At 36.3% G+C, this 20,598-nt stretch overlaps 1 long non-coding RNA gene across 1 annotated transcript in view; it reads left to right on the top strand.

Annotated features, from left to right (window-relative positions):
- The first annotated feature begins 706 nt into the window (after positions 1-706).
- The window catches only part of LOC138174236 (uncharacterized), a 41,112-nt gene continuing 21,220 nt past the window's right edge, over positions 707-20,598 (top strand). The window contains exons 1-3 of the long non-coding RNA XR_011171643.1: positions 707-888; positions 2,037-2,218; positions 4,171-4,310. This is a non-coding gene — a long non-coding RNA (uncharacterized lncRNA). The remainder of the gene's footprint in view (positions 889-2,036; positions 2,219-4,170; positions 4,311-20,598) is intronic.

The following is a 20,598-nucleotide window of genomic DNA, read 5'->3' as shown; positions in this document are numbered from 1 at the left end:
AATTCTTCTGTGTTTTCCCATTTTTCATTTTATAATGAACTTAAGAACCACAGACATTAAATGATTTGGCCAAGGTCAAATCATTCATAGAGAGAGGATCAGAACAATCTCTTAATTCCTCATCATTTGCATTTTTTACTACAATTAAGTTAAACAGGATACATTACTATATATGAATCCTTTTTGCCACTTAATGCATAAGAACCCAAGTTTTTGCTTTCATTGACTTGGCATTTCTGAACATAAGAAGACATTTCTTTGGGTATTTATTCTACACAATTTATTACATTTAAGCCTAAAACCCTGGTTCACTATTTGACATTTCCACATGGAAATACTAGGTGGCACTCTAACACTGTGGTTAGACACAGTTCACCCAGGCTTCCTCTCTCTCTTTTTTTTTTTCTGGGCATATTAAATCCAGAACACTGAAACTGTATTTAGAAATGTGTTTTAAACATCATTCCAAAAGAATACCTTAAGCATTTAGCACACTTTGGCAAATAATGCAATTCTAAATGATCTCTAAAAAAAATTACAATTAATATGTCATTAAGCTTTGCATGTAAAATGTTAAAAATAGATGCGAGGTCTCCACTAATAAACACTTCTTTTAATGTAGCCATTTAAGGTTTTTAAGTGTCAGAGCCAGGATTCAAACCCACCCTCCTGGCTCAGGACCCAGCCCTCTTTCCATTACACTACACTGAGGGGGTACCAGAGTCATATGGCAGCTTCTTAGACTATGGCTTTACTTATGTACCTTCCCTCCTTTCCACTCCCCACACCTTCGAGCCTCTGCTATGAAATCCTTGGACAGACTGCCAACGAACCGTACTAACTCTGGGCTCACTACATCTTAGCAGAGAGGGGAGAAAAGAGAGGAAGGTAGGTCTCCTTGTTCCCACAGTTCTGAGAAAACTATCCCAGGGTTTACAGGAGGTGAGGTCGATTTCGCAAGTCTGAAATAAACCATACAACTTTTCATTCAGGGATTATTTGGGCCCCAGGCTTCTGCACTTTTCAGTGCAATTTGAAAAATACCTTGGAGGTAGCCAAGAAGAGAAATCTTGGGCTGTTTTACTGATGCTATTTCATGAGCCCTCCCTCAGTTTCTCCTGGATTTTTTTGTCCTTATGCACTCTGGTGTCCCAGATACAAGTTGCATTTAAGTAATGTATCCAATTCTTTTCTGTATAAGAATAGAATCAGAAAACTTAGTTTAACTTTCTACCAGTACTATCACTATGTTTGATTAAAAAAATTATATATATATACGCATCTATGTGTATACACATATACACACATAGATTGACATTGATCTATGTGTGTATAAACCTATACTGCATATATTATATTGTATTATACTATATTATATTGCAATGCATATCATATATGTACGCATATACACATATAAGTGTATATATAGACATATATAGTAATCATATAAAATCTGTTAGAACCAATGGAATAAATAGCATTTTAATGTTAAAAAGGAAATATCAAATTATCCACAGCTTTCCAGCTATATTCACAACCTGCCAAGTGGTTCATTAGTCCACTGATAAGCTCTTCACACCTTCTCTTAATCCTCTCAACCTTTCATTTCCTTCCTCTGAGAAGCCTCTGAGAAGAGATGTCCGAGTGAGTGTCTAACTCACCAATGGGAAATGGCTGTGCTGAAGGTTCCCTTTCAAGACATTTGAATGTAATCCCCTTCTCTCAATCTGCCTCTGTGGTTTTTCATTATTTGTTTTTTAAACAGATTCAAGGAGGTCAGGATATCTACATAGGCAAATTAACTCTCCTGTACATACATCTGGCCTGTTGTTATGTTCAGAATAGTGTGTGTGTATGTGTGTGCATGTGTGTATTTAATGCAGGAAGAAACAGAATGAGTACAAATATTTGAACTTCTTCCAGTCTCAAGAAGACACTCCCCAGGTGATGGTGAGGAAATGACCATTTCATAGTACCACAGATCTAGACATTTAAGGGACTATAGAGGCCACTGAGTCCAACCTTTCATTTTACAGATGAGGAAGCTGACGCCCACGGAGCTTAAGTAACTGTCCCATGGCCATATAAGCAGTAAATAAAACTCTACATGGAATCATGAAGAACTGGACATGACTGAAAATCACAGTAGATGTAAAGTCGGTCTTGGAAGACTTGGTTTAAGACCTGGTTTTGACACATACTAGATGTGTGACCCTAGGTAAGTAATTTAGCATCTCAGCGCCCCCAGGCATCTTTCTAAGATTATAATCTTCAGAACTCCTGTTACTATTCTGTGTTTTATAGAAGAACATTTCTGATTAGGATTTTCTTATACCAAGCCCAGGTTAGGCCATGAACTGTTTTGCATGGCCTGCAAACTAAGAATGATTTTTGTATTATTAAACAAAATTTTATCCTATTTTAAAATGTTAGAAACCATTCTTTGTTTCGAGGCTGTACAAAAATAGACCTGCAGTTTGAGCCTTTTGGGGTAGTTTGTTGACCCCTGCCCTATACCAGTGAAACAAGCTTAAATTAAGGACTAAGTTCATTTGTTTCTATGCTACTGAAAGAAGCACCCTCTCAATGTTAGCGCCTGGGGCAAAACACCAGTCACTCTATCCTAGTTACGGCTCTGGAAGTAGATGGAAGAGAATCCAGATTCCATGAGTCATATAGAAATTCTCCATGCTTGTTGAATATTTCAAACTACTAGTAATTGAACTGCCTAATTTGAGTTATAGTAGGTGTGCCTGACTTATCCAATATAACGCATACCTCTGTTTATGGTAGCATCTACAACAGAATGCTGAACTGGGTAAAATGTTGAAAATGCTCCAAGAATTCAGTGCTTTTAGTCTAAAATACAAAAGAAACACGACAATGGCTCAGAAGAAGAAACCATCTTTGGTAGATTAATTAATATCCCTTACAGTGTTAAGTATAGAAATAAAAAGTTTTCCAGCAGTGGTAACAAGTCATAGACAATATAGGTGGGTAAAGCTTGATTCACACCTTTTGGGTGCCAATCTCAGTTTGGTCTGGGGTCTTCATGAAAGTTACCCTGACTAAAATTTCCCATCTTGCTGTCACTCTTAGTCTGTATGTGTCTGATCCTTATACCTAGATGAGTCTATGGGTGCAACCTGCCTCAACTGACTAATTCAGTCCAAGAGCAGATCCCTGGGTATTGAGGTCCCCATGTTGACATTTATCTATTTTATAGTGAAGCCAACCAACCAAAAGTCACAGCCCCCTTCAGATCTACCACAGTCACATGGATCTTGTCCATAAGGCTAATGGAAATAATCAACACCAAACAAGGAGAGGAGAACTGACAACTTAAAAAAGTTCAAATGAGCAAATTTAGTGATTTCTAGTCACATACAGACAGTTTTATTACATTTATTAATTAAAGCACTAAGGCAAATGAATACGGCTTTCTATTTTCTTTACAAAGGGGAAAGAGTAGAAAGTTTGGGTTGTTTTTTTTTTAAATAATGATGAAAAATTAGAGAAGCTAGCGGAAAAATCAATGGAATTGGGTAGTTTAGGAGATTTCCAGTTGCATTTTACTTGAAATTTAGAAGTCTAATTTACCATGTATTTATCCACTGATTTTTGATTTAATAACTCACTACTACCCATTTTAGCAATAAGAGATAAATTTAATGAAACCTTTGGCTACAGGGTCTGATGTCCTGCCTCTGACATTATAGGATTATGTGGGATAGGATTCTGGGTTATAGCTTCTCAATAAGAATCTTTGAAAAGTGCTATTTTTAGTGAACAAGAGTATTTTTAATAGGAAGTACCTATACAAGGCCCACAATTGCAAACAAAAGGTTAAAAAAAACAACAAAAAACCCAACAAGATCTAAAAATGCTCATTCTTGAAAGCCCCTGAGTTTTCCTTTTAAATGTGTATAATGCCACATTTAAGATCTGTTCAATAACTGTTGCATGCTTCTTCTTTTGAAATGATTTTCATTTTTTCATGGGATAAATGAAACTGAAGACAAAGGAAGTTTGCAGCTAAATAGAAGGATGACTCCCAGGCATTCTGGGAGAGCTGGCGGAACAAAAGAGTTGGCAGAGCTGGTTTGGTCAGGAATCCAAAGGCATAAAGAAACATAATTTCATGGGATGCCTGGTCACTTCATCTTGCAGGGCTCAAGATGAACATTTGCTAAAAACGAGTACTAGGAAGATAATTGTGGCTCATGCATCCTGAAGAACAACGGAAGCATTCTGAAAGGACATTCAGTAGCAGTGTTCTGCCAGACATCCAGCTTGTTGACAAGGAAATAGTAAGTACAATTGAGGTCATTTAGACTGACCCTCTCATCTCACAGATGAGGAAGCTGAATCCCAAAGAGGTCATGTGATCTGCCTAAGACAACACAGGTACTAAGTGGCAAAGCTAAGATTCAGATCCATGCCCCTAATTCCAAAGCCAACATGCTACTCCATGACTCTGCCTCTCAGGCTTCTTATCCAAGCGTCTGACAGCATGCTGTCCTTTGTATATAAAACAAATACAGTTGATCTATTGTAAGTGTTTCCATATGGAGTCTCAAATTATTCATGGTGCAAGGGACTTGTGAGGTCATTGAGTCCAACTCTGCAAATGTATAGGACATGCAGTCTGAGTAGTTTTTCCTAGACCAATAGAAAGTTATTTTAATGAGATGGATAAAACATCAAACCCTCTTAAAATAGAACACCACAGGATTAGACAGTATTGTTTGTTGATCTTTAATGATTGTTCACATAAACCAAATATTTGCTCTATGCCCCATTTGCAAATAATAACAACACATTGTCTGAGGAAATGTGAATATAGTGTGTGTGTGTTAACAAGAGATAAAGATGCAATGTTGTGGTCAGAGCAGGACACATATTCCAGGGCCCCTTTTCCATGAACTAGCTTGTGAACTTGGACAAATGACTTTTCTCTGGGATACAGTTTTCTCTTTTTAAAACAAGGGGATAGGATTAGATGTTTTCCAAGGTCCCTTTCAGATCAGATATTTTCTAAGAACATTATGATAAAAGGAAATTTTTGTGTGGTCCAGATTAAAGAATATAAATGAACCAGGACAGAATGATTGTGACAGAAATGAGTTACAGGGTTCATAGAAATGGTAATGGGGACCAGGACAATATAAGACAGTATCAGAGCATTGCCTGTAGTTGGCAGAGCTGGTTTCATCAGGAATCCAAAGGCATAAAGAAACATAATTTCATGGGATGGCTGGTCACCTCATCTTGCAGGGCTCAAGATGAATACTTGCTTAAAAAGAGTACCAGGAAGATAATTGTGGCTCATGGAAACCTGCCCGATTATTTCTGGAGGATCCAAAGGGAATGTTCATTATCATAGAGAGGGATTTCTTCTTCTTTTTCTTCTTCTTCTTCTTCTTCACAGGGGGGAGGGCAGGGCAATTGGGGTTAAGTGACTTGCCCAAGGTCACACAGCTAGTAAGTGTTAAATATGAGGCCAAATTTGAACTCAGGTCCTCCTGACTCCAGGGCCTGTGCTCTATTCACTGCACCACCTAGCTGCCCCAAAGATGAAGTTTTTACTCAGTAGATAGTAAATGGTCAATGATTCAGGGAAGGTCCTCTACTTATAGTGGTCTTGTTCATACTCACTGGAGACCTAAGAAAGAACGATGGGCATGGAGTCATCTCACCTCTGACACTAATCAACTGTGCAACCAGGGAAAAGTCATTTAAACTCTCTATGACTCAATTTCCTCCTCTGTAAAATGGGAATACAATTCCTGTAATTCCTGCCTCAAAAGGTGTTTTAAATATCAAATGAGATAACATAAAGCTTAATAATATGCTATGTGCTACTATTAATCTACCTCTTGTGTGAAATGATGTCACTTACTGAGAGTTTTTCTATAGAATATTAAACCTGAAGAGTGGGTCCCTTCTGACCATATTTCAAGGGAAGAGGCATCTCAAGTTAGTGGATTATTTGCCATGTAAGTGGACAGTGGGAGCAAGATAGGGTTCAACCTATTATTCCCTTATTGCAGACCTGCATGACCTTCCTATTTCCCCTAAAATAGTCTTGCTAATATCTTCTTTAAGGATCACTCCTTATTTGTCCAGAGGATGGAAAGACCCAAAATCACAGAATATCAGATTGAAAGAGAGAGCTGAGGTCTTTCATTCATTCCAGCCTTTTAAATTCCAGCTTCCCATCAGTAAGTGCCCCCCCATCCTGTGCTTATGAGTTGATACCAATTAGTCAATCAGACTTATTTAACTTTTAAAAAGAAGAATTTATTAAGGTGGTATAGTATGAACTTTTGGCACAAAATAGTTATCTTTCCCACTCTTCCTCCCTTCCCCCCACCAAAACCAAAACAAAAACCAAAAAAAAAAAAACTCCCAAAAAACATCCGTGACATGGGGATAGAGAGGGCTTGAACTTAGAGCACATGGGGCAAAAGGGATGCTTCATAGCTTCTTGTGGATGAAAGTCCCTTTCTCACTTTTGTGGGACTCTTCGAGTTCTCTTTAGGTGAGATATGCTTTTTCTGTGGTCTCCTTGTTGAGTCAGAAGCTTCTGTTCCTTAAGCTGTTCAGTTCTATCCACAACTTTTGATGAAGATACTGCCCTCAGTCCCTCCTGTGTCTTGATACTACTTGACTCCAATGAGAAGTCCAAATCCTTTAATCCTCTGAAATTCACAAGGTTCTTCTCTGGTCAAGGCAGATGGTAGGAGGAAACTTTCTTCCACTTCCCTCCAAGATATTTCCACTAAGGGGAGTGACTGGGAGAGCTTTCTCTATAAGCCCCATGGGGCATGGTCAAATCTCCATCAAACCAAACTGACTTCCTGTTGCATTAATTGAAAGACCTTTGATTTATTCAAAGGAGATGTCTATCTCTTGTTCACATCAAGCTCACATCTCTGATCAATCGATTCCTCAAGATGTATTCTCACATGAACAAAGTATTTGGGTGTAGCATCTTGTTAATTACTTCAATTGGCATGGGAGTGATTTGTTCAATGGAGTCCCACCTCTACCATAAAATTCTATTCTACTTATGCCATTAGAATAAGCTATACCCTAGGTGGTTTTTTTTTTTTTTTTTTGCTTTTTGGAGGGGGAAAGGCAGGGCAATTGGGGTTAAGTAACTTTCCCAAGGTCAAATGGCTAGTTTTTGTGTTAAATTTCTGAGGCCAGATTTCAACTCAGTTCCTCCTGACTCCAGAGCCAGTGGTCTATTCATGGCGCCACCTAGCCACACCCTAAGCTATACCCTTTTAAAGTCACATTCAAATCAGAGATCTTAATTCATCAAATCTTCATGCTGGAAATTCATAGGTAATTTTTTTTTAATTTGGTAAGACTTATAATATTCCAGGAAAACATTGTCTTACAAGTCCTTCCTTGTTAGGTGTCCTCCATCCCTGGTCAGGATTCTGTCATTCCTACAAACTACTTACTTATATTGCCTAGGTTATTCATATTAAGGTTCGGGCAGTAATAGTCAAATTAAGGCAGTCAAAGTCTGATTGATTATAACAATCAATTTAGCTCCAGAGAATAGAAGATAAAATACATTTCCTTCCTTTCAGTAAAGAAATAGGAGAGAACAGATGTCATATCACACAGACTATCAAACACAAGTCACTGTGTTAGTTGATTTTGATTATTTTTTTCTCTAATAAAGACATATTTAACCTGGGGTATATTAGGAAATGACTATAAAAGTAAATACTAGTAAAAAATTTTGCAAAAATAAAAATGATTGGTAGGAATTAATACTAATTATTAATAATTACAGTGAACACTCATATAATGCTTTTAAGATTAACAAAGTGCCTTCCCCACAACTATTCTGTGAAGTAGGGAGTAGAAGCTGAAGATAATACAGGTTAGTGTCCCAGAAGAATAATGGTAGTTAAAAAGGAATTTTGGATAACTCATATAAACTTAGAAACCCTGAGAAAGAAGACAAGAAAAGAAATTCAAAACATAGACCTAAATGCCTAATGGTTCTTCTAAGCAGCTATCTCACAGTCTGAATTAACCAAAGATCTAACTAGTCCCTGAAAGGCCTCCTTTTACTAAGGAGAGGGGGTAGGGCAGAAAAAATGCAGCTGAAAGCTCCCAGAGAGCATCTCAGCAATGCTAACCAGTAATTCAAGAGGATTATCTGCAGAAATTGGTAGAGAGCAGCTCAGTGGAAAGAAGCTAAAGAAAGTGGCCAGTGAAAGTGGCCAGCTTGGAGGCAAAAGCAGCACATTCTGTGCATACACCCTCCCACTTATCCCACTTCCACATAATTAATCTTACTCTTTCCCTAAATTCACTTTCTTCCATGAGTTCAACTCACCCAGCTGCAGCTGACCATCTTTGAGAAACAGCGCATGTTTGGAAGGTCTTTTTCTCTTCTGATCTTGGGAGTTTTCCTCAACTGTCTGACTTTCCAGTATTGGCTCTACCCTAACATCTTAATAAGTAACTTGGGGGAGGAGGGTGAGATGGTGATATGGAAGAACTTGCACCTGGAGGCCAAGATATCCCCAAACACACCAGCATTGTGGTAGTACACCTGAGTCCAGAGCTCATGAGGGGAAGCATCTTCTGTTTCATTCATCTGTCCCTGCTCATTCTCCTTGTAGTGACTAAATATGGAAATGTTTTTAGACGGCTGTTTTGGGTCAGGGATGTGACCTAAAGAAAAATCAGAGCAGGTCCAACTGGTCCAGACCAAAATTAAAATTCATAGCTCCAGTCACATTAGTACAATTTTTGTTTGGTAGATTCACAGTCTATCTTTTACTTTGAGTTTGACTTTGATAGACTCACAGTATCATAAAATGTTAACTCTAGAAGGGACACTAGGTTTATATAGACTGACCCTACTATTTTATAGTCTAAGACCTCAGAGAGAGGTCATGTGACTGATTACTGGCACAGTCAGGATTAGAATTCCCATGTTCCAGTTTAATGTTCTTTCTATTACAACTTAGCCTAAACAGAGATGTAAGAATATTTGAAGCTACTGAATTCGTTGGTTGGTATGATTTACCTTGAGCAGTCCAGAGTCAGACACCACTTATTAATTTACATCAGGTAAATTCAATGATTTAATTCAATTTAACTAATAATAATGACTAGCTGTGTCAAGGCAAGTCTCTTAACCTCTGTCTACCTCAGTTTCTTCAACTGAGGTAATGAGGAGAATAATAGCACGCACTTCCCAGGGTAGCTTCGAGAAGCAAATATAGGTGGGTGCTTAATAAATGCATGTTTTCTTCCTTTCTGCCTTTAAGCAACCTGCATTCTATTGGAAAAACTATGAGCAAGCAAAGATATAAACACTAATTACCAATAAAACCAATTAGCTTCTTAAGAAAGAAGAACTAACATGCTTACAGGCTCTCTATTTTAATCATTCAGAAGCAAAAAAGAAAAACAAAACAAAACACAACCCACAAAACCCCAATCACTTCATAAATCCACTGAAGCTGTTCTCATTCTGCCATTCAAGGAACAGGGAATTACTTGGCGAGATTGATAAACGGATGTCTTTCCTAGAGTACTGACATTATTGCTTATATAACTCACTGTACAATTATTTCCTATGTCCTAAAAAGGATTTAGCTTGTTTATTTCAGCCTATATAATCTTTTCCCTTTTGAAAAATGTCCTTTATGTGTTTGCTTTTAAAATAGAGCAAATGCCAGAGCTAGGAGGAGGTTTTCTGTAACCTTCATGAAAATACTATGAAAACTTCATTTTGAAAGGATGTGATAAAACAATGAATTAATTCTTTGTGTATTTGTCACCAGAGACCAGAGCCAAAGAAACCTAAAATTTTTGCAGCAATTACACTCTTTGAGAATTAGATTGATAGGAAATTATAGTAGCATTCAAAGAAAATGTTTAAAGTGATATGTGGTATGTGTATGTGTCCCCCCCAAAATTTCCTCTATACCATAATATATTAATTCATTATCCTTTGGTCTCTAATGGTCAGACAGAATAGCTTCAATTTAATTGCATACAAAAATTGACTTCTGGAAAAAATAAGATTATAAAAGAAAAAAAAACAAATTAGATTTTAATCCACTTATAAGTAGTGTAAAGCTGAGCATATGATTTTTTTTTGCTACTTGTATCTCGTAATTTCAGTGAATGCCTCTGGGGAAGAGAGTTATTCTACAGTAAAAAGTATGTAATCTGATAATTGGATGCAATTCCAAATAATTGTTCATAATTCCTTAGGGTTGTAATGGATGCTTAAAATTTATTTCTAAATCTTTCACATTTTATATTTTTACTAGAAAAAAATGATGATCATGCCCATCTCTAATACATGTCACTTTAAAAAAAAAGTGTGAGTGGGGTTAGAGCAATCATGTTACATTGAGCTGACTTTGAGCATTTCAGCATCTAATGCTGTTCCTTTGAGTGGAGATTGATGAACATACCTCAGATTCTTAAAGTTGGATCCCAAATTTTCCAAGTGGGCAGGCATTTACCACACTACCTCACTGATAGTCCACTAAGCAACCTTGCAGCATTTTGAAACCAGGAACAGTTCAGGATGCTTTTGGAAATAGGGCATTTTGGAAGTCAACATAGATGTGCCTGGGGATAAGTGGGATACAGTGTGATTTCAGCAGTTATAGAGAGTTGCCACATTGATGAGATTACAGATTTAGTGAAATATTAAGGCACAAAAAGAAATAGCTGCAAACAATTCTTTAGTTTTTAAATGAGTGAATAGAGGCCTTTTAAAAACAAACAAACTTTGGGGTTTCTTCTCTTTTTTATGTATACTATCAATCAGCCAACAGCCGGTCAACAAGCATTTATAAATGTTTACTATACTCCAGTCACCTCCCTGCAGTGGGAATACAAAGAAAGGAAAAAAAACAACAACACAATCTTGGCTCTCTAGGAGTTCACAGTCTATGATTAGGATTTAGAAAGAGTCTATGCTGCAGTTTCATATAAAGTTTTGACTCTTGATAAGGAAAGGAAACTATTTCCATAAGGGTGACTTCCTTCTTTACTTAATAAGGTCTATGTTCTCAATAGGGTAGGTGCTTGTACCAATGGCAGAGAATAAAATTCTTCTCTTTTTCTTATGCTGTGTGAATCTTGTCAAACAGTGAGACAACCAAGGGGCACACTGTCCTGGGCTTGGAATCAGGAGATTCACTTATCTTTCTGAGTTTAAATCCAGCCTCAGACAGTTTATTAAATATGTGATCCTGGGCAAGTCACTTAATTTTGTTTGCCTCAGTTTCCTCATCTGTAAAATGAGCTGGAGAAGGAAATGGCAAGCTACTCCAGTATCTTTGCCAAGAAAATTGAAAATGGGGCCACAAAAATCAAATACGTGAAGATCTAAAGATAGAAAGGAGGGCAAAAACAGTTCTTTTTGGCAAGTAGTCTAATGGGGGAGACAACATACAAGCAACTATATGGACACAAGCTATAGGCAGTATACATGGGAGATAGGCTCAGGGAGGGGGTGGGATTGGGAAAAACCTCTTACAGAAGTTGTGATTCGAACTGAGCATTGGAGCAAGTTAGGGAAGCTAGGAGGTAGAAATAAGCCATGTCTTGCCGTAAATTCTCCACAGTTGAACTACCAAATATGTTGAAGATCTCTATCTCCCAGGGATTTTTTGGGTAATGCATCAAAGGTATCAGAGCAGCACTTGGCTATGACTATGATCTTTCAATATTGTTCCATAATCATGCTCTTTGTCCAGTCATATGAACCTTTGATATCTTTTAAAATATTTATTTGGACATAATTCATCACCATTAATATATTAGTGCCTATATATATATGTGTGTATATATATATTATGCATCTTTCCATTGCCCATTGTGCTACCTGAAATTTTGATTCTTCTGTTATTGTGGTGTTCAAGTTACATAGCATCCCTAGGAAGGTATTGGAGGTTTAAAATGGGCTTTATAGCAGTGGCTAGCTTGGGATCATAGAAAGTTCGGTTCAACCTCCCAAAGGAGATCCAGTCCATCTCCTCTTATTCAATTCTGGTCTCAGCTGCAGAACTCATTCGATAGAGTATGTCAAGGGACTTCTCATTAAGCTGAATATTGTAATCTGAGTAATATACATTTTTCATTAAATTTATTTATCCTGTGTGGGTGGTTAAATCAACTTCTTTTAAATCAGATATTTAATTGAAGAGCTTTTGTGCTATCCCAAGGCTTGCTTGATATAATGTCATTTAAGAAGAGGAACATTTGAAGGTCATCACAATCAATAGAGAGTCTTTTGGTTAAGATTCCTCACATAATAAAATAAAGAAGAATATGCCAAATAACTGTGCCTAGACTAAAAGATGGAAAATGTTAAATAGAGGAAAAGTACCATTGATTCTTCTTAATGATTGCAAATTTCTGAAACTATGATTGATAAAATATACCTATACATACATACATACATATATGTTTCTATCTATCTATCTATCTATCTATCTATCTATCTATCTATCTATCTATCTATCTGAGATATATCTAGTCAACTGATAAAATAATACTTGTAGCTATATGATGCTGCTCCTCCTGTCTCCATATCCAGAAAAGAAAATTTTAATCCATAAGCCACTTTTTTTTGCCAGGATGATGCCATGCAATAGATCTGATTGGTTTTTATGACTAAATTTACTGAATTGACCACAGGTTATTAAAATTGGAATGGAAATTAGTGATTATATAGTCCTACCAAATCATTTTAAAGAGGACAACATTGTAACCCATAAGGATAAGATGAACAAAAGATATGAATAGATAATTTTCAAAATATGGATTTTTATTAATATTTTTTGTTTTTCACATCACCTAGATTTCCCTTCTATCTCTTCTATTCCTTCTATCAGAAAGCTATCTTTAATAAGAAATAGTTTTTTTAAAAAAGAAAAAAGAAGAGAAAAACCCATCATAATTGATTAATGCATGAAAAAATTCAATGTTACATACAATGTTTAAATTCTGACAATTCATCTCCCCATCTTTATAAAGGAGAAGGGGGAGGTATTTTCTCATAATCTTTATAATTCTGTGACTTTATCTTCAATTGTTTTTCTTTGCAGTTACATTGCTATACTCTTTCTGTATATTGTTTTCCTGGCTCTGATGTGCATTAATTTCATGTAAGTCATTTTATGCTTCTCTCTATTCATATTTGTCACTTCCTAAAGCACAGTAATAATCCATTACATTGATTTACCAAAATTTGTTTAATTACTCCCCAACTAATGGCCATGTACTTTGTTCCCAGCTCTGTTATCCCAAAAATTGCTGCTATAAACATTTTACTGTATATGGAGCCCTTCTTTTTGTAAATTACTTCCTTGGGATATATGTCTAATATTAGAATCTCTAGGTCAAAGAATATGTCCATTTTGGCAACTTTATTTCCATGATTTCAAATTGTTTTCCAGAATGGTCATATTAATTTCCAATTGTACTAATATTTCATTAGGGTAAGTGACTTAATATATCCCCTCTAACAGTGACTATTCTCACTTTTTGTCATCTTTACTAGTTTACTGAATGTAAGGTGAGAAACCTCAGAGTAGTTCTGATGTCGTTTCTCTTATTATTAGCAACTTGGAACATTATTTTCTAGGATAATTAATAGTTTACAATTTTTCTTTTGAGAACTATTTATTCATATCCTTGAACCATTTTATAATTTCAGAAGGCAAAAAAAGCCAAACCCATTAATTATCAATTGAAAAAAATGTTTAACCTCATTAATAATCAAAAAGAACAAATTAAAGTAACTAGTAGCTGTCACCTCACAAAGATCAAACTGGCAAAAATAATGAAAATCAATAAACTTATTGCTGGCAAGGTTGTGGAAGACTCATTCATTGTTGGTGGAATTGAAAAGCTACAGAATTATTATACAGAACAATCTGTCAGTAAAATTAGAAAAACTAGAAAAAATATCCTGTTTAGTCTAATAATTCCATTGTTGGAGAAAAAAAAACAACACTGTGGAAGTGTAATAAAAACACCACCACAATCTATCTGTTCAAAGATTTTTATAGAGCATCATTTGTAATTGGAAAAAATTGGAAAGAATTTAAATTTCTAATAATAAGGAAATGGTTAAAAATTTTTTGATGTATTATTGTATTCAGATTGCCTGGTATGGTAGACAGAAAGCTGGTCCCAAAGTCAGGTAAACCCGAATTTTAGTTCTGTATCTGACAAATACTGGTTAAAAAATCCTGGTGAAATAACTCAGCCTCTCAGCGCCCACAGACAACTCTTTAAATTTTGTGTTATAGAGCAGGTACCAACTTGTATTGGCAGAGGGAGTTCCCTAAAGCAAATGAAATCTCAATTCTACTCTTATGTAGTCAAATAAGGTGATACAATTCACTCTGACAAGAGAAATATAAAGGAATATGGAAAGACCTTCATAAAAGAATGTAAAACAAAACAAAACTGGATTAAATAAACATTTAAAAACAAAATGTATGCTAAAAATTTAGATTAATTTAAATAATTACTAACTACTGAGTTTCATCAGTCAATAGCTATTGAGTGAGCTTAATTAATGGTACTTATTTATTTTCAATATTCTCGTGTTTGTTTTTAAAAGATTGTGTATCCCTGTCTCATTGAGGCTAGAAACGCAGTAGTTGCTCACAGTCCTGACCACAATGCTGATTCATACAAAAATTTTAACAAGCTGTTTTTTTTTTTCAATCTGGGCCATTTTGCCCCTCCTCAGGCTGGCCCTGCATTCCTGGTGCTTGCCACATTAGTGCTAGGCTTTAGTCCTACTGTAGCTCAGAACTTCCATATTCAAGAAATCTACCACCCTGGTACTGGAGAAAGCTGAATTTGATGAATAGCTTGTATTTGGGAGTTCTGAGCTACAGAAAGGCTAAAGCCAATTACTAAAACAGTGAACCACACATCCAGCCAATTTACATTTCCAAAAAATGAACCATTTAGTTACAAAAAAGAAAGAAAGGATGGCTCAAAAAGGTGAAGTGATTTTTCTCAAGAACACATCACAATTTAGTGACACAGCCAGGCAGTTGTAGATTAAAACTTTCTGGGTCCATCACAACTCTAGGGGCCTCTCCATAGTTTGTAATAAAAACAACAGCAATGTAACTATTGTCTCACACTAAACTTTTTTTTTGGTTAATGTTATAATACTTTAAAAATGGAAAATAGAAGGCATTTTTTAAACTTTAAAGCACTATGTAGATGTTATAATTTTTGTTTTATTCACAAAGATTTGGCATTTTAGTTTATATTCTAGGATTGAAAAATAAAGTCACCAATATAGCTCTATTTATATCTTTAGAATAAAACATATACTTTAGAAAAGCTGGCTAAGGGAATATATATATATATATATATATATATATAAATATATATAAGAAAATCATATAATGGAACTTTACAAAAGCTGAAAATCATTATATGAAGATTTAAAAAAAAATCATGACAAAGTAATGGGTTTTCCAAAGAACAGCAGAATGAGTGGAGGAGGTGGAGGAGGGAGAGGGAGGGAGAGACACACAGAAATTGAGACAGAGAAGATAGAAACAGAGACAGAGAAAAAGATTGAAAGAGAAACAGAGAAAGAGGGAAAGAAACAGAGAGACATATAAAGAGACAGAGTTACTTCTTTAGATAGTATATAGAAAGAGAGTTCATTCTGGCTCAATTTATTTGTGACTAAATGGTGGGTTCCATACATATGAAATGTAAAACTATGATCTAGATGCATTTAAAAACTGATTTGCTTTGTAAATAAGTGTTAAACATGGAAAACACAGAAAAACTTTTTAAGTGCTATAAATACTTTCCCCTTGTCTTTTGAATTGCTTAGAATCTCTTGTATTATCAGAATGCAATAATTCCTGAATAAATCCATAGGGATAGTATGGTATAGGGGAAAGTGTGGATTCAGGAGACGTGAATTTGAACCTCAAGTCTAACAGTAGCTCTGTGACTATGGGTAAATTACTTAACCTACCTGAATCTCACTTTCCTCTTCTTTAAAATGGGGATAATTACTCTTATATGCCTTGCCTCCCAGAATGTTAGGAAGAAAAGACCTTGTAGTGCTATATTAATATGAATTAATAAACCGGAATCATGTCAGGTCCTGGAAATAGGGTGGCACAATGTAGATCACTGGCTTTGGAGTCAGAAGCCCTAGTTTTATGTACCCTCGTTGCTACTTGTTACTTGGGCAAGTCTGTTTACCTCAATACTCTCATCTGTAATGTGGCAGTAATAGTAATATCTACCTCCCAGGATTGTTGTGAGGATCAGAAGAGAGTAATCTTTGTAAAGTATTTAGCATGGCACCTGGCCCATAGTAGGCATTACATAAATGTTGGTGTTGTTATAATAATAACAATGTTAATTATTATTATTATTATTATTAGTTGTGTGACTTTGGGCCATCTGAGTCATCTACCTCAGTGTAAACTTCATTATCTATAAAACCAGAGGGTTGGAGTAGGAGTAGGGATGCTGATTTCAGAACAATGAGCAAATCTAGGGTAGGGCTCACAAGTAATCCTGCTTACTTACAGCTCAGAGTTCAAGATGAGAGATATAATTATTAAGGACCAGTCATGGGGGAAATCCAGACTCTTCCCATGTCCTATTTCCTTGTTCAAAACTCAGTCTTTGAAGGTCATTACTGACTTCTATCAAAAATTTGCCCCACCTAGATAATTTAATCTAAGGTGCCCCTTGTGTTTCACTGAAGTAAGGTTGGGTGGAGGTAGCTACGTTGTCTCGATTGCCCAAAGTTGCGGGTGGTTTGGGTGTAGAAATAGTCTCTTTTTCCAAGAGTAGAATAGGTCCACTATCATTAATTGTTAACGAGTCAGATTTGATTGCCACCCTCTGGAATGCCTACTTTTCCAAGGGCATATAAGCCATGAGATTGCCATGATGGTCTTTAGCATTTGAGAGTGCCACTGACCCCTTTTATTAATAAAATGTTAGCATTATTAATAAAATTATTAATTACCCATACTGTCTCTTGAATTTTTGAAATGTCAGGAAGTCTCAAGTTGAAATCCTACCTTAGATGCTTAATAGTTGGGTGACACTGAGCAAGACAATCAGCTCCTCTGTGTTTCAGCTTCTTCATCTGTAAAATGGGTATAATAATAGCGCTGGGTAGTTTGTGAGGGTCAAATGAGTTTAAAGGATATAAAGCCCTTTGCAAACCTTAAAGTACTTTATAAATGTTAGCTATTATCATTAATAATAATTAGGAATTGGACAGGAATTAAAGAGAATTTTCTATCTGTAAGTCAGATAATTAGCTTGGGCTAGGGACTTCAAGTGATCATGAATACAGAAGTGATTAAAAGAATAGACAGATAGGTTTAACCTATGACATTCTGCTAGTTTTTGTTTGCTGCGGGTTGAGTGGGGTTGAATGTGGTGGCTCATAGACCTTGGCTATTCACCAAAAAAAAGGTTTAGTTTTTCTTTGCTAGGGAGATGCTAACTAGCTGCCAAAATCCCAGGAGATAGTAGTAAAGAACAGCCTACAAAGACATAAGTACAGCAAACAGTGGCAAAAGTAATTCAGCAACCACCAAGACAATCTGGGTGCCATCAGAGATGATGCAATGGAGAACAAAGAGAATGGATCTCCTAGAAGACAGCAATGTGTTGACATCATCAGAGGACACTGGTGATGTCATAGTGGTGGAGATCTGTGCAAGTCATTCATGGTTCCTGGGGACAGGGTCACAACTTTTTCCTCCATTTATATCTTTCCCCAAGTGGTGTAACAACTGATGGAAAATATACACCCCTGTGTGTATGATAGAAATCTTTTTCTTTTTGCCATTTATCTCACTGTGCTACTTAATTAAATGTTTTCTTTTGCATGAATGAATTCTTTGGTTGGATGTTCAAAGTACACTCATTGATGGGGTTTCATGAGCTAGAATTTTGGGTTGCTGTTGACCCAAAGTGCATCTAGAGCCTGTTTTCTCCATAGTAGGACTTGAATGCAAAATTATTTATATAAGATCAGTCCTCCAGGCTGAGCTTGGTTCATCCATGCTTAATTTTTTAAAACCCTCAAACAAGAGTAGCATTTCTAATTCCACAACATTCCCATTGCTGTGTGGTGATTTTTCCTACCTGGATACAATGGAACTAACTCATTTCCCCCTACGTAGTCAGTACCTGCACCACTTACTGCCAATCAAAAAGCCTTCTATGAAAAATTTTTAGCTGTTTCACTCATATCCCTAAGCAATTACTTATTGACTGTTGTTGTTCGGTCAATTTTTTTTTTACTCTTTATGACCCCATTTGGGGTTTACTTGGCAAAGATGCTGGAGTAGTTTGCCATTTACTTCTTCAGTTCATTTTACAGATGAGGAAACTGAATCAAACTTGCATAAGTGACTTATCCAGGTTCGCACAGCATTAAGTATCTGAGGCCAGATTTGACCTCAGGAAGATGAGCCCAGCACCTAGTTTCTTCACTTACTATCCTATGCCAAGGAGCCCAGGGACAAAAATGGAAATACAGATGAGTAAATGAAATAGTGGACAGTATTGGGCATTCAAGTTCATTTCCTTTGTTTTATTTTGTGTTGTTTTTTCATTTTTTCAAATTTTCGTTTCTGTTGTTTTATCTTTGTTTCTCTGGGGCCAAGCACATGTCCAGTATGTAGTAGGAACTTAATAAATGTTTGAGGAATTGTATTCTGTGAGGACACTTGGAAGCACACTGAATCTGAATTCTTCATGCCTCTGTTAAGGTACAGAACATTGCTAATACATGACTCTTTCATAAATCTGCTTGGGATTTAAATGTCTATTCTGGAGGGAATCTTCCACCCATTGGATCTTCAGAAAGATTAACAGAAAAGGGTGAATATTTACATTTCTACTCACTATCTTTTTTATGAGGCTGGAAGAAACGTGAAGAGGAAAAAAAATCTGTGTACAAAGTATAAGACATTGCTCTAGATACATGAAAATGTCTGCACCTCATTTGGATTGATATCATGTTTCTCTGTCTACCAAGAATTATTTAAACAATTGTTTATTTCATTGTGCATTCACAACATCTGCCCCTCTCTCCTCAACAATAAAGAATTCCACAACATGTGGAGTTTACTGTACGAAGGATTCCATTTTTCAGAGTCACTTTGCTGAAATATAGCTGTTGCTATAAATGCTGACAGTCTCTTAACTGAAGTTGTGCTAGTGACTTCAGCTATAATACAAACAAATGAGATTAAAAGATTTTTTTCCTAGGGTTTTATCTCACATTTTTTATGCTTTACCTCAGTCAGGACTGTTCCCCTGATCTGGGTAAAGCAGTGAAGGGTTCGCCTGGTCAGCAGTCTTTTGATAACACAAAGGACTTTAGAGAAATTGAAGGAAAAAATTGTTAAGCAACTACTGTTTGCAATCATTATATTAAGTTCTAGGAATATTAAGATAAAAGCAAGCCCTTGTCCAAAAAGAGCTTAAATTCTGCCCCAGGAGGAAAGGCTGTGACATATACATAAGTAGGTAAACACAAAGTATATTTTATACTTGTATTCAAATATAAAATACAGGTAATTAAGATTATCAGAGGGGGCAACTAGGTGGTGCAGTGAGTAAGAGCACTAGCCCCAGGGTTGGGAGGACCTGGGATCAGTTCTGGCCTCAGATACTTAACACCCACACAAAATAACTGGCCATGGAACCTTGGGCAAGTTACTTAACCCCAATTGCTTTTTAAAAAAAGATTATCAGAGAAGCATGCCCATTTGCTGGCCATGGACAATTGGATTGGAGGTGAATCTATGCCTTGGCATCCCACAGAAATGGCCTGGGCAGGGAATTCACTTTGTAAAGGACTCAGAAAGCGTCCCCACCCAGCAAACCGGAGTGTTGCCTCGTACAATCTCCTTCAGATCAGTTGAGTCCCCCTGATTTCTACTATTCCAAAATAAATTAATACAAAGTGCTTTCAAAAGGGAGAAAGTGTTAATCAAGTGGTGATGATAGAAATCAAGAAAGGCCTCATATGGGAGGCCATAGTTTCCATGAACACTGAAGGGAGTTAAGGAGTCTAAGAGCTGACTGCAGGGAGTGCATTCCAGGCATGGACAGCTACTACCTGCATAAAAGACATGGCAGTGGGAGTTTATATAAAGCAATCCTTAATGGGAAAAAAAACCCTACAAGTTCAATTTAAAAAAATGCATTATTTCATGGAAAGTATAGTATGGTGGATATGGACTCTTTCACTGAAAGATGGTTGTTAGTAGTAATATACTGTAGGAAGAAAATAGTTCCAGATTTTTTCATGGTTAAGGATTAAGTTATTTTAGAAATGTACATTGATTGACATCTGTTCTGCACTAACAGAGGATAAAATTACAGTGCTCAGTGGATGTCGTGCTTTAATTAAAGAACTGTACTCTTCATATTATATTTGTACTTATTGGGTGGTAGTCCTATTTATCAAGCTTAAGACATAATGTTAACTAACATAAATGGTTGCAGATAGCTTCTGACTCCAAAGTCCAA

Source organism: Petaurus breviceps, unplaced genomic scaffold, assembly GCF_028583685.1.
Source record: "Petaurus breviceps papuanus isolate PSGF00001 unplaced genomic scaffold, PetGlider_PUasm1.0 688, whole genome shotgun sequence".
NCBI classification, from domain to species: domain Eukaryota; kingdom Metazoa; phylum Chordata; class Mammalia; order Diprotodontia; family Petauridae; genus Petaurus; species Petaurus breviceps.
Note: the sequence above shows the minus strand (reverse complement) of the source record. Positions and strands in the feature narration are given on the sequence as shown.